Raw genomic sequence first — 13936 nt, forward strand, 5'->3', positions numbered from 1 at the left:
AACAAGGCTTTCAGGAATTAACTTGGAACAGGAAAGAAGAAGATAAAACCATTATAAAAGCTTGCACTAATACAGGAGTCCTTTTTGTTGTAAGTGTTAATGCAGCCATGCAAATTCCTACCAAGATTTATTAGCTGGGTCATGTATCTGCCTTGCTTCCTCTCCTGATGATAAAATCAAGGCTCTTTCACTCCACTAGAATGCTTCTTTCTCTCAATTAAGAGGAAAAAAAATGTATAGCCTTTCCAAGGCTGTGTTTATGGAATGCATCAGACTACCTGTGAGGCTAACACCTTCAGAAAAAATGAAATACGGAGACACTGCCATCACGATAGCTGTTTAGAGGCCAAATTGTACTGGTTTTCCCCAAAAGGCGGGTGTGCTGCTTTCGGTACCATCCTCTTCCATCATCCCCATCCTGCCAGAGCTCTGGCTGTCCAGGGAAGGCGCAGCACCCCATTCTCTCCTGACCACCTCCGTGGTCCACCAGCCCAGCAGAGCATCTACTTTACCCGAACCCGCTCCCAAGTCTGCTTGTTTGCCTTGGCCCTCGGCCAGCAAAGCACTTAGGCACATGCTTAAAGTTAAGCACAAGAGTAAACAGCTTGAAGTCGGTGGGACTTAAAATTAAGCACATATTTCAAGGATTTGCTGGATAAGGGCCTTAGCCACGTTTAACTCGGATGATTTTGGGCTTGTTGGCTCCCCCTTTCCCCTCCACCAGACCGGGCACCAAACCCTTTCTGTTTTGCCACCACGCTAGGGGCTGGCTTTAAAGCAGCCTCGTCTAGCCCGCGGGCAGAGTATGCCTTCCTTTAATTATACCTGCCTGTGAAATACCTTCCAGAAATCCCCACCCAAACAAAGCCTCAGGAAAGGAAATAACGGAAATTCCTGATGGTTTCCACGGGGGAAGCGATCCCAGCCCGTGAGACGAGGCGCACGTAAGAGGAGGCTGATGGCTGCTCCTACTGTACGCGGCTCCCTAAAGGGCTCCCTAAAGTCCCCCAGACTGCTGCTTGATTCCTTTTGTCTTTCTCGTGAGCTTTTACGCCCTTTTTCAATTGCATCTCTGCTTGCTAGGGCCGGCGTGCAGTTCTGGCAGGGAGAAAGCCCTCCTGCATGGAGGCAGCCACCCCAAACAGGCAGCACAGAAGGACACTGAAGATTGAAGAGGAGATGAGGAAACTTGGACACAGAAGATGAAAGATTTGCTGCTGGTTTCCCCAGAAAGAGGACTGCTCTCATCAAGAAGCAGCAGCTTGCCCAGACTTGACAGGAGATGTATGGAGCATCACTGAGTCCGACTCCTCTCCCTTCCCCTTCCCCATCCAGCTCCCTCCTGGCCATCCTCTGCTGTGCCTCCATCTAATCATCAACAGCCAGCTCTTCACAGAGCACTCAGGGCAAGATTTGCTTGTGCTAGGCTTATCAATGGCACTAAATAATCAAGTAATTTTGGAAAAGCACTTGTGAAAGGAGCTGCTATGACCCTACCCAAATTTTAAAAGACTCTGGATGAGCACCAGATCTTCAATCTTCTTCTGCACTGCCAAAAAACCCTCTTTTTGCCCAACCTTGCACCAGGCTGGACCTCAGACCTCCCAGAAGGGCACAGCCATGGGCTGCCACACTTGCCCTTCCTGAAGCCTGCAACCCTCAGAAGTTAGGGCTGGCAGAATAAATTAAAGTAGAGCTCCTTGTGAAATACTTCCCTGGCCTCGCTGGCTATGGTCAATCATGCACAATTTCCTCTCATAGATGAAGAAAAGTGTCAAAAGAGCTGTGTCTTGTAAATCTGTCACACTTTGCCTGCTCTCCACAAAGGTCAGAGTCGCCCATTCCGTTATCATTCATTACTTGTGCTGCCTGGAAACACAACCAAAATGTTCGATGCTGGATGTAGAGGCCAGAAAGCAGCTCCTATACCCAGAGAACACCAGTACAGCTCCAAGGCTGAAGGAAGAACTCACAGCATGTGAAGACGAACTCATGGGAATTTGTAAAAAAACGAGTTTAGATAACAAATCTGTCTGTCCAAGCATTTATAGATTGAACCAAAGACACTTTTCCACTCAAATAAAGGCCCCTTGCAGTGCGTGTGGTTGCAACCCATGGGGGCAGGTAGGAGACCTTGTATTTTTCCTTGGCCACGAGTGTCCCACTGTGCCCTCCAGACTGAAATCAGGCACGATGTGGTGAAACTCCCCCCACCTCCCTTGCCAGTACTGTGATCTCCGACAGCTCTCTGCCACCGGGCTGGGCTTCGTGTGGGCTCACAGTGACCGTGGGGCTCTCGGGACCATGTCGTGCCGCACGTAGGTTTGAAGCTGGCTGCCCCATCCTCAGCTCCGAGGTGCAACCTCCTGCCGGCGGCTTCCTCCCGCGCTCAGGGCTGATCTCCAGGGAAGCTCTGCAGCGTGAGGAAATCCTGGCCATCGCCAGCGAGGCGTTATCGACACGGGAGAGGAGATGATAAGGACAGGAACTGCAGCACCACCGCCGTGATTCACGCGGCTTGCGCAGTGCCAAGGTCTGGCGAGCGGGAGCGCGGCGAGAGGAGGTCGCACGTGCTGTTAGCTGGTCATTGTGCACGAGGAAAAAAACAGAGGAGTGCTCCTCGGGTCTGATGAGCCCACCAGCAAACCCACAGAAGGCACAGCAGCCCGGCCACCTGGCCGCAAGGTTTTGGTGATGACCACCAAACCCACAGAAAGCACCAGGATGAGCAGTGCTGGGGTCAGGCCCTGCCAGCGTTCCTCCCGAGACCTTTTAGTGCAAGGAACACCAGCTCAGACCTTTGTGGTCTGTGGAAGGGGCACGCACGGCCTGAAAGGGGCCAGCTTGAGAACCCAGCTGCTGGCAGATGTTGGGCAATGCCTGCAGCAAGCACCACGAGGAAAGCTGCTGTGCCTTCTGTACCCCCATCCTCGCTGGAGATGCACACCCCACGAGCACACAGGACGTGTGCGTGCAGTATGAGCAGCAGAAATTCCCCCACTTTGGACAAGCAGGGGCACAGAGGGAGAGCTGGGGAGACACCAGGGCTCTACACGAGCCTCCGTGGGGATTTGGCTGCTCATGGAGTGGATGGCACCACGGAGGAGCACCTAACCCAAAGCTGGGACGTGGTAAGGGGACAGATTTTTCCCTCCGTGAGAAATGCCCACGAGTGTCTTCTCCAACAGGCTACTGCTACACCAGAAACAGAGCACCCCAGAGACTTCACTCTTTTTTTCCCCCCCCTTTTTTTTTTTTTTTCCCCTTCCAACTGAGCATTGCTACACTCGCAGAGCTGCTCAAGAGCCACTCTTTAATGTCACATGTGCGGCCAAAGTCCCTCAGGCCCCAGCAGCAGCAGCCTGGGATATTTGCACATACCCCTCACAATGGAAGGAAGAGGGTGTAGGAGGGAGGATCAGGCTGCTGACCCCTTTATTGTTCTTGGGCCAGAAGAAAGCTTCCTCCTGGCTTAAGAACCACGGCGCTGAAAAAGTTTTCCAGCCAGAGCGAGTCAGATGGAGTCACTGGGGGTTTTTTTTTTGTCTCTCTCCTTCCCCTGCCTCCCCCTTCGGCCAAGCGGCGGGGAGTCACAGGGTTGTGCTCCATTCACAAAATACCTGCTGCACATCACGTAGTCCTTCCCCCCGCCGGCGGGGAAAGGCGCTGGAACCCAAGCAAACGAAAATAAACCATTTTTCTCTGCAGATTTGAAAAAAAAAAAAAAAAAAAGAAAGGAAGAAAGGACCCTGCTCCCAGACTGACGCCTCCAGCGTGTGCGCGCCGGGGAAGGGGTAGGCGGGGGGAAGCGAGGCAACGATATGAAAGAAAACAAAAACAGCAAATTCTGCTCAGAAAGGATTAAATGGAGGTTTTCCAAAAAAACACCCCGCCATTATATAATGAGGCTTAACTCGGAGTCACAGGGGTCACGCGATGCAGCAGACTGGAAAAACCAAAGTGCAGTGCAGCCTTTTAATTGTTAAGCCAACCACAAAAAAAAAAAAAAAAAAAAAAAAAAAAAACAGAAAAAAATGATATTGTGGTCGTGTTTCCCCCCCAGCCTTGCTCTCTCTGGCCGAAATGAGGGCTGACACTGATCGGTGAGGGATCAGATCACTCTCTGGGAGGCAGGTAGTGAGCGATGTGCCTAGCACACATCGACCCGTGGGGAGCCTGAGCTTCCCTGGGCCATCCAGGGAACAAAATCCATCAATCAACCGGCTTTCCAGGTGAAAAATTGCACGCAAGGAGATGGTTTTGTTATTATTTTTTAACCATGTTGGCCACATCCAACAAACACACCCTGCTGCTGGTGCCCAAGCACCCACCTGGCCCCAACGTGGCTCTCCAGAGCCTTTCAGAGGGTCCTGCCCTACAACCCCAGCCTCCATCCTGACCCCAGTGCAGGCCAAGGGCACTGATCCTGGCTCCACGGTGTCTGCCAGGCCCTGGGACCGAGTTTCTTTGAGCCCAGCACCTGCAGGGGCTCAGTTGGCACGGCCTCACACAGGGTGAAGTCCTAGGTGTTTTATTAAAAACTCTGTTTCTTCCTAACACTTTTAAACATCATCTCTTTGGGAAGGACAAGCCACCCGTCCACTACTTCCCGTGCTCCATGCACCCCGAAGCGCAGCAGCAGGGAACCCGGAGCAATGCTGGGCCCGTGTTTTCCTTCAAAATATAGTAAGTACAAATCTATGCTTCACTCCTGAATTTTGAAACCTGGCTTTGGTACAGATCATCACTGCAAAGTGACCAGCAAAGACCAGCACAGGGCATCTCAGCTCTCAAGCTGCTGGTTCAGGTCACGTCCTGGCAGCTGCTGACCCCAAACCTCGCTATTCTTACCCAGCGAGCCAAACTTCAGGATTTTCATATTTTATCTATTGATAGCCCAAAGCGGAAGGCTGGCAAAGCTTTAGCACGGGCAGCCCCTGATCTTTCACCAATAATGCCACCCACGGGCGAGTGATGGGGCACCAGGGGCTCCCTCCCCAGGACCTGCAAGCAGCCGCGGTCGGTGCTGGGGGCGATATCTGCTTGTTTTGCCCAGCCAAAAGGAAACAAACTGCTCCTATAAGCACACAGATTTTCTTTCCGTTTGGACGGGCCGCCTCCAGAGAACATACAATGAGAAGTGAAATAATCAAGAGGACCACAAAAGCAGGAAGAAATGAAGCTTTATCATTCTTCAGTGGTTTCTCTGCTCATGCGTTACAGGAATTAAGGAGGGAAAAAAAAATAAAAGGAGGAGAAAGGAGAAGAAGAAAAGAAATAGAAACCCAACAATGAGCAGTTTCTCTATGGTGGTACCAGCAGGTAAAAAAAAAAAAAGAGAATAACCCTGCCTGGCCACAGGACAAATGGCCACCAGGACAGCATCCTATGGCCAAAGGGCTGGGCAGCCCCCTCCTGGCTTCTCTAGAGCCCCTTGGGGAGACCTCAGCATCACCTCTGTCCTCCCCACCCGTGGTTCTCCGTGCAGATGCTGCACTGCACAGCACCCAGGCTGCTCCTATTCACCCAGGCTAAAACCTGCAGCAGCATCCTGGAGGTGGCAGAGCCTTCTCTTCCCTGGGCTGCCCCAAATCCCTGTGCTCGCCGCTTCTGGAGCCAACTAAAAACACGAGCAAAGCCAGAAGGTATTTAAAAGTGTAAACTACAGAGAAAAAACTAAGGACAAGAGGGATGCAGGGGTAGGAAGGAGCTCTCAGTGACACTGCGTAACTCCCTTCAGAAACAACCTTTATTTGCCATGAAAGGGACACGCAGGCATCACGTGCAGTGATGAATTCCCCCGTTGTGGGACCTCGTATTGCCATGAGTGTTTCTCCTGCCCCTGGGCACATATATTTAAACCCATGGCTATTTATACACACTACACACACGAGGGGATGTGCTTACCTGCTGCCTCCAGGCAGGAAACTCGCCTGCTAACAGCTTCTGGTCCCATTTATTGTGCCGCCTGCTATTTCCATAACATCAGAGGAAAGGCAGCAGAAAGGGGGGAGCATCTTCTGGTCAAGAATAAAGTTTTGAGCGCTACAGGAAATATCAGCCTCCTATTTTGTCAGACGTGGGCTGGTGGCATCCCACGTTAGCAGAAGTGCTACAAAGAGCTGAGTTTCTATGCTCCGTAGGCTCCTCCGCCAACGGGGATGTGTGCACGTCCCTCTTCTTTGGTATGTCGACTTTTTAGAGAGAAATTCCTTCCTTCCCTTTATTTTATTAAAAACTCTCATGCAGAATGGGGAAGGGGATTAGGATGTGGAAATAGCCAAGCCAGAAGAAATAGCTGCTTGACCAAAGAGGAACTGAACTTTTATTTGGGACCGTTAGTAACCTGGATTTATTATTATTATTATTATTTTTACTTCTGCTACTTTTAACAACTTTTTTAAACTTAAATGCTGCTCTACAACCGGCCTCAGGAAAATGCTCAGCAGAATTCATGGCAGCGCTAAGAAAGACCTCTCAGATTTCTAATGAATCCTTTGGGAAAACAAGGGAGAAAGAGATGTAACACTATTTAGAAGTTAAAACAAAATTCAGGCAGGATTTTGGGGGCAGGGAGCGGTGTTACAGTGTATTGAAAGGACTGGGAAAGAACAAAACAAAACCTTTCAGGCTTTCTTTAGGTATTATATAGCTGCATAAAAACAAACCTTTTTTTGAAAGGAAAGTCAGCTAAAAGCCTGAGAAAAGCCTGGGTCGCTCTCCACTGTGTCCAAGCCAGAGCTCACTGTGGTGATGTTTCAGAGCCTCAAATGCCCCTTGGATTGTTATTTATCCTCCAGTTCCAGTCCCCATATACAAATCAGTTAATTCCCTGGAAGACTGCTCTTCTCAGGTTTAGAACTACTTGTGAACTCCTTAAAAGCAAAATAAAGCATCTTTCTTCCCTGTCCTGCCAGGAGCACTTTCCCATCCAGCTCTCCCGGCCTCTCCTCGTGGCCCCTGGCTGTGAATCTCTGCTCCAGCTCGAGAGGACTCCCACATTTTCCCTCGCCCATCCCTACCCACCCAGCTTTCCCCCTCTCCATCCCCTCCTCGCACCAGTGCTGTAGATGTTTCCTGCGGGGCTCCTCTTCCTCTGCGCCCACCCAGCTCCTCCAAAACCCACCACCTCCTACTGGTGAGCCCAGCTGCTTTGTGTCTACCTTTCTGCCAACCTGCCCCAGCCTGCAAAGCAGCCCAAACCCCATTATTCTTTTTTATTTATTTATATTTTTTTAAAGCAGAAATCGGCATCTGGCAAAATGGGATCCGAGGATCAGCCACGGTCCAGCTGTGGATGCCACCATGGTCTCCCCTCCCTCCTGCTGAGGCTGACACATCCTTCCACATGTTTTGGGGGTGACAGGATAGCTAAGGGACAGAGGGACAGCCTTCAGATGAACAGCCTGTGTTCAACAGGGCGTCAGCATCCTGCAGAGAGCGCACCTCTCAGCACACACAGCACCATTCTTTGGTGTGAGGATCATCATGTAAGACCGAGCCCTACAAAACAACACAAGTCCACATCTGCAGGAGCCCTGAAATGGGCAAAAGGGCATGTTTGCAGAAGTCAGATTTCCAAGAGGAGAGGGGATGGCATCGTGATGCAAACAAGGGAGACACGGGCTGTGGGGCACGGCCACCCCCTGGGCACCAACACGGGGCTGCAGGGCCTGGGCAAGGCGACGACGAGGACGAGGGGTGCACAAACACCTCCAGCTTTTACTCCTGCTTTGCTCGAGGCCTCGGTTGTGTTTTTTTTTTTTCCACGCGGAGCTGCCCACGTGGCAGAGCAACACCTTCCCCACCCGTGGGCGCAGCGGGACGGAGCCGCAGGAGGGGTGCGAGACGCAGCCACCGCAGGGCGCGTTTGGCTGCGTTGGGAAGGGTTTGGAAACCAGCCTTTGGAAAAAAACCCTGCTTCCTCTGCTCGGAGCTGGTCTCGGAGCTGTGTGGTGATGCCGCAGTGCCCTCTAGTGCTGCAGGGTGCAGTGGCCAAGTCCCTGTCCCCGTCACCACCAAGCATCTCCGCTGGTGGCTCCCCAAACATCTCCGCTCCCCATCACACGGCCAGCACTGTCAGAGCGGCTTCACCCTCCATCTGCCAAAACCCCGGCCTCCTGCAACCCTCAAGGCTGTAAGATAAGTCAAATTTATGCTCATCCTCTCCACTGACACCCCCAAAACTGAACCCAGCCGACCCTAGCAGGACACACAGGCACCTCAACTCCTCCTGTGCTGGCAGGAGCTCGCTGTAGGTCTGCCACTCCCCAAAAAAACAGGGCAGCCTGACCCAAATTCTGCCCAGCTGACCAGTACTGGCTCCAGAAATCGTGTGTTTCATCATCAAAATTGAATCCCTGAGCCCGCCTATTTAGGGAGAAACCCCCGTGAATTAGGAGCCAATACCACTAAGTCTGTGAACTGGGCGACGGCCAGAAAAATAAAACCAGCCCGGAGAAGTGAGTCCACCTCATTTCTGAGAATTGGAAACCAGCTCTGAATCCTGATAATAATAACAGAAATGTCAAAATCCTTTCCCATTTCCCTGGTGTTTCATTCTCACAGTGAATTAGACCATTAAATGGCACAGAAGGCCATCATCATCTGAAAAACCCACTAGAAGACCTCCTCTTTTCAGCAGATCTGATAAAAAACGTGGCTTTTACAGCCTGGCTCGGGGCTTAGAGCAATTGTGCTCTACCACCAGAGGCGAGGCCATTCCCTTACCCTTACCCAGACATCCAGAGCTTAATACCTGGGCAGAAGATCAGCCCACCCTGTCCCAGATGTCTCCTGTCTGGTTCCTCGGCCGCTGGGGACCAGGCTGAAGGGGCTGCGGGTGACCACGGTGCTGTGCTCTCAGCCCACTCCTTTTCCCAAGGAAACAGTCATGGTCAGTTGGTTAAATGAAACAAAGAAATGGGCCAGGGTAAGAGGATATCTTACTGGAAGTCACGGCAAAAAAGGCTTTTCTCAGCCGTGGGGATCCGACTCTCAATACGTTGTGACCTATGCTCAGCCCTGGCTCTCTGACAGGGACTTTCCACAGCGGTTTGAGCAGTTACAGTATTGGAAAGACCCTTGGGAGATGGGAAGCTGGCTTGTGAAACTAAAAACCTCCCCCGAAGGCTGTGCCATGCCTACACGCTGCTGACAGAGCTGGGCAGGGTCTCGGGGTGGTGGGGAGAAGTGGGGCTCCCAGGCAGGCAGCACGGCTTGTTCGAAGCGCTGGGTGGACACGGGGAGGCCGTATGTCCTACCCACGATGAGCACAGGAGGGGCATGCAGCACGGGGGAGGTTAGGGACACACCATCTGCCTGGCTCCCAGCTCCGTGGGACACTCTCAGCCTGTTTGCTCACCCACTTTTGCAGGAACCCTTGCAGTTCCCAGGGTGGGCACACATGGCACGGCTACCCAGCACGGTGGCAGCTCCCCGCAGAGCCTCCTGCACCTCCAATTCCTCCTCCTCCGGGTCCCATGGAAAAGCAGACAAGCTTTCTGGAGCTGTAACCCCCAGAGCACAGTCCTGGTTTTGCCATCTCACAGTCTGGCTGGGCATCGGAGCAGGCAATCCCTGCATATGCTGACAGATCTGTGAGACGTATTTGCTGGGCTCATTTTGCTCCTGAAAAGTGAGAGCACCACGCTCTTCATGGACTGCCTGTCCATGGCTCACCCTTCTCCCCCTTGATACCTGGGTTGGCGTGTTTCTCTTCAGGCATCGACCACATCCAGATGTGCTCCCCGACAGGGAAGGGACGTGGATATCCTCAGGGAGGCATCACCTCACCTCCTACAAACCTCTGCAGAGATGCAGGGGATCACACCCAGATGTGTCCACACCTTCCCTACAGCAGGAACCCCAAGTGGCCAGCCTAAGTGACACTAAATTGTAAAACCTGACCTGGAAGTATTTGTCAGTGAGGAGGGAGCAGGCAGAGACACGTAGTCAGTGCCTAAATTCAGGTGGAATCCCAGCACGATCAGGAGTCCTGGTGCCTTTGAGCCTGGTTTGGACACAGTCAGGAACACAGAGGTGCTACGAGGAACACAAGCAAGTTACCGAGTCTGCATTTTTCCTAGGGAGTTGCTTTGTTGTTTCTTACCCAGCAAGGAAGCTAGAACTACAGCTAGAAGAGAAACAAGCAGCCTGTTATAATTACAAGCACATGACAGAAAGGGCAAAAAAAATACACAAGGAAATGGAAAGAGATGAGCTGCAAGGCCAAATGAAAAGACACCAACGTTGTCTTCTAAATTAATCTCATAGCACCAGTAAAGCCCAGTACCCCTTCCAGAAGTGCCACGTGGTTTTTTACCTCCTAAGCCACCGGGCCAGGAGCAGCTAACCAGTAAAGGCATGGCTGCACCATTCAGAGGAGGGCAGACCCAGCCTGGAGGCACGTGCCCAGCAAACCCACAGCCAAAAGCTGCAAGATGCCACTCCAGAAAGCACTTGGGATGCGTCCCAAACCTCTCTGCTCGTGTCTGTCAGCATTCACATCCTTCTTGAGCATCCTTCTTGAGCTCCAGCAGCCTCCCAGGGAAGAGATCCTGTAGGACATGGCCCCTTGGGTTGTTCTCTCAGAGGAGAGTGTGCCAAGGGCTTGGTCTGAAGGCTGTGTGTAGGAGTGGGGTGACGTGTCCAAGCCCAAAAGCTGGCTCTGCATCTGAGCTGTGCCTCCCTAACGTGGCAGGTGAGCAACCCCCCCTGGAGGGCCATTAAAAAAAATACATCTTATGAATGGGGAATACTTATCTCCAAATTTTCTTCCAAACCTGCTTTTTGGCAGGGCTCACGTGAAGCAGTGCCCAAATCCAGCTACAGACTCCTAGGAGTAAGGAGGGATGAGGAGGCTACAGCCAGGAGCTGAGCCAAAGCCGTGACTTTGTGTGCTCCTGGCCAGCGCAGGGGCAGAGCGAAAGGCATCGTGTGATCGAGATGCTCCAAGTGCCCCTCGTACCCCATCCGAGAGGCAGAAGAGGAGCCCACCCCAAGCACAGTGTGCTTTATAACCAATTCCCAGCAGTGCCAGTGTTAAACCAAGCACTGTGCAAACACAGAGGGCGGCACGGGGCTGCTCCCGCTGCGTTTCGCACCAATTCCTTCGCTTTTCGGAACCACCGCAGCAGAAGCTTTCAAAACAACACCAATTTACCAGTAAAAACAAGCATCCCAGCTGAGCCTCATGAAGACGGGCGAGGGGGAAAGCTTAAAAACCGAGGAGCAGGGAGGGCCCAGCAGCCAGCAGGTTTCCCTGCCTGCACGCTACCAGGAGATGGCAGAGCGCACCGCGCCGCCTGCGCTGCCCGCAGCATCTCAGCAGCCAGCGCACGTCCTCGGGTTTCAAAACAAAAGGCTGGGGACAGGCATTTCTGAGCTGTGATTCCGTCATTTTTCTCACACATAGCGATGAAAAAAGAGGATTTGAAGAAGGGTTTTTTTTTTTTTTTTTTTTCCCCCTATTTCCCCCCCTCACCTTTTAATCACCAAATAGTCTCAGGTTTCCTTGCAATATTTTGCTAAAATACTCCTGACAGACTCCAGCAGCAAAACCCAGGTATGGACATCGATGCCCACATATCCAGAACATTCTGCCCCACCCATCAGCGGGGCAGTGAAAATACGAGTACTGATACAGACCCATGTGTATTCTGGAAAGCATTTCTAGTTTTGTGCCCTACATGAATCATACCTTGCCAAAGGAAACCGAGTTTCCAAAGCAGCCCATATGTAAGACTTGCAACCTCTCTGCAGCTTGATGCCTTTGCTTTGAGTGGCCCCACGTCACAGGGGAGAAGGTGCTAAAAGCAAGTCCTAAGACACGAACCAGAAGCAATCAGAGGGTGACAAGCAACCCATGAGATCTTCAGATACAGACAGAGCAAGAGTTTCTGCATCTCCAGCCTGACAAGTCTCCTTTCAGGATATGACACAAACATAACCACGATGTGGGGAAGCACCCTGGAAGGTGAAGGATTTTCTTCCATAGGCTCACACTAGTATTTTTCCTCACGATCCCACGTACTCTATGCCAAAGAGCCATTTCCAACCAGAAAGTGATAAAGAGCAGCGCAATCACCACTGGCACGGCACGATCACATTCAAATCCAGTTAACAATGACATGTCAGGATTAAGCCAGCTGTCAGTAAGCATTTCACTTGTCAGCGCTGAACAAGATAAATCCTCACCAATAATGACACGGCTCCTAGTTCCCACACGCACTTACGGCCCTACATGCCTAGGTAAGCGAGTCTCCAAAATAATGCCGTATTTTACTACGCTGCCCAGAGGCACAAAACACCAGATCAAACACTTCCTCCACGAGGTCTTCCAGCTTAGAGTCGCCACGCTTACAATTAAGATCTGCAAGAAACACAAGGCAGCTTTGCGAGGTGACTGCAGCTGGCTGTATGAGACAGAAACAGATCCCCCTTTGTTGCAGGTACATATTAAAATTAATTCACTGGAGTCACTGAACTCAATCTGTGCTACAACAGGATGAGATAACCAGGCCAGGAGAAGCTGGCTTATTTAACAGTTGATTATGAAGGAGGTTAAATGAAGAATGCCAGCTCCTCACACACCAAAGATAAGAGTTTCTTCCCCCAGACAGCCCAAGCTCACGGCAGCCTGCTTGGCCAGCAAGGGCTGAGCTCTGCACCGTGCTGCCCGGTGCCCACAGTCACTCACCACGCCGTGTCCTGCCTCTCTGCCTGCACAAACCACCCTGCCGTGCCGTGAAGGGAAAGCATCATCCCCAGGAGAAGCCACCGTCCCGAGGTTCAGCACTTCCCAGTTTGGTTACCCTGCGTGACCTCCAGCAAATCCCTCACCCTCCCTGGGCACAACTTGTGCCCTTCCTCTGCTCTCCCAGGGGACGAGCTCATGAGTAAGAGTACTTTGCAGAACAGGGCCAGGGTTCACCAAGGAACATTTTAACCAGAGGCTGAAACACAGCACATGATGCTGAGCACGGCTGGTGGCCCCTCAAATCCAGTCTCAGTACATCTGGAAGCTCCCTTTGATTCCCCGTGTAAAGCATTTCCAATTATTCCTCTGGGAAAACAACCTTATTTTGCAGTTACTGGGGTCTTTATCAGCTGGCCCTGATATATATATTTTTTTTTCCCTGTGACCTAAACTCCAGACAGACCGAGCACATAAGAGAAAACAGCTGCAGGCAGTGCTTCTGCGTGCCAAAGTCAGCAGCATTTCTCCCTCTTTTCACTGGTTCACGCACTTACTGCCAGCTAGCTCACCCAAAAGAAATAGCGATGCAGACTGTCACATGCCTTGCTGGATGAGCAAGGCTTCTCCTCACATGATGCACGAGCAAAAATCCCAACGAGCTCTTTGCTCAGCATGCAAAAGGGCAGCACTGCCCCAGCACAGGAGGAGCCTCAGGGGTGCCTTCAGAAGAAGCACGCCGAGCACCTCAGCTCCTCAGAGGACCGGGATGCTGCAAAGTGAAAAATTAAGACACTGACAAATTAACCTATTCAACAGGACTGTTTGACTGAAGGCCTCACCTTGCCATTCCCCAGCACTTGAGCACCAAAAGGTCATTTAACCAGAACTACTGCAAAGTGGCTGTGGAGACAGATCTGGAGAAGAAACAGGCTGGAGAAAATGGAGTCGTCATTGCAGCACACACACCTGCATCCTGTAGGGGAAACATCTGGATCGACACACCGTCACTGCTGGCAATTTATTTCGGAGCTGTCAGGAGGCTTGGTGCTTTTCAGAATCTCCTTTCCTAACACAGGAGCCCTGTGTGTGTGTATATACGTGTGTGCACACATGTATACGCATGCATACACCTTCCTCAACATCTCACCTCCCAGCAGAGCCCGTGCAGTACCAGTGATGTTCAAAGCAAGTCTTGCTGAGACCAAGGCACAGTCCTCTGACTGCTCAGCCCAGCCT

General features: G+C 51.7%; 1 protein-coding gene across 6 annotated transcripts in view; it reads right to left on the reverse strand.

Annotated features, from left to right (window-relative positions):
- CTIF (cap binding complex dependent translation initiation factor) overlaps positions 1-13936 on the reverse strand; it is a 120030-nt gene that overhangs the window by 61452 nt on the left and 44642 nt on the right. The window lies entirely within an intron of this gene.

Source organism: Aythya marila (assembly GCF_965140915.1).
Source record: "Aythya marila genome assembly, chromosome: Z".
Classification (NCBI taxonomy): domain Eukaryota; kingdom Metazoa; phylum Chordata; class Aves; order Anseriformes; family Anatidae; genus Aythya; species Aythya marila.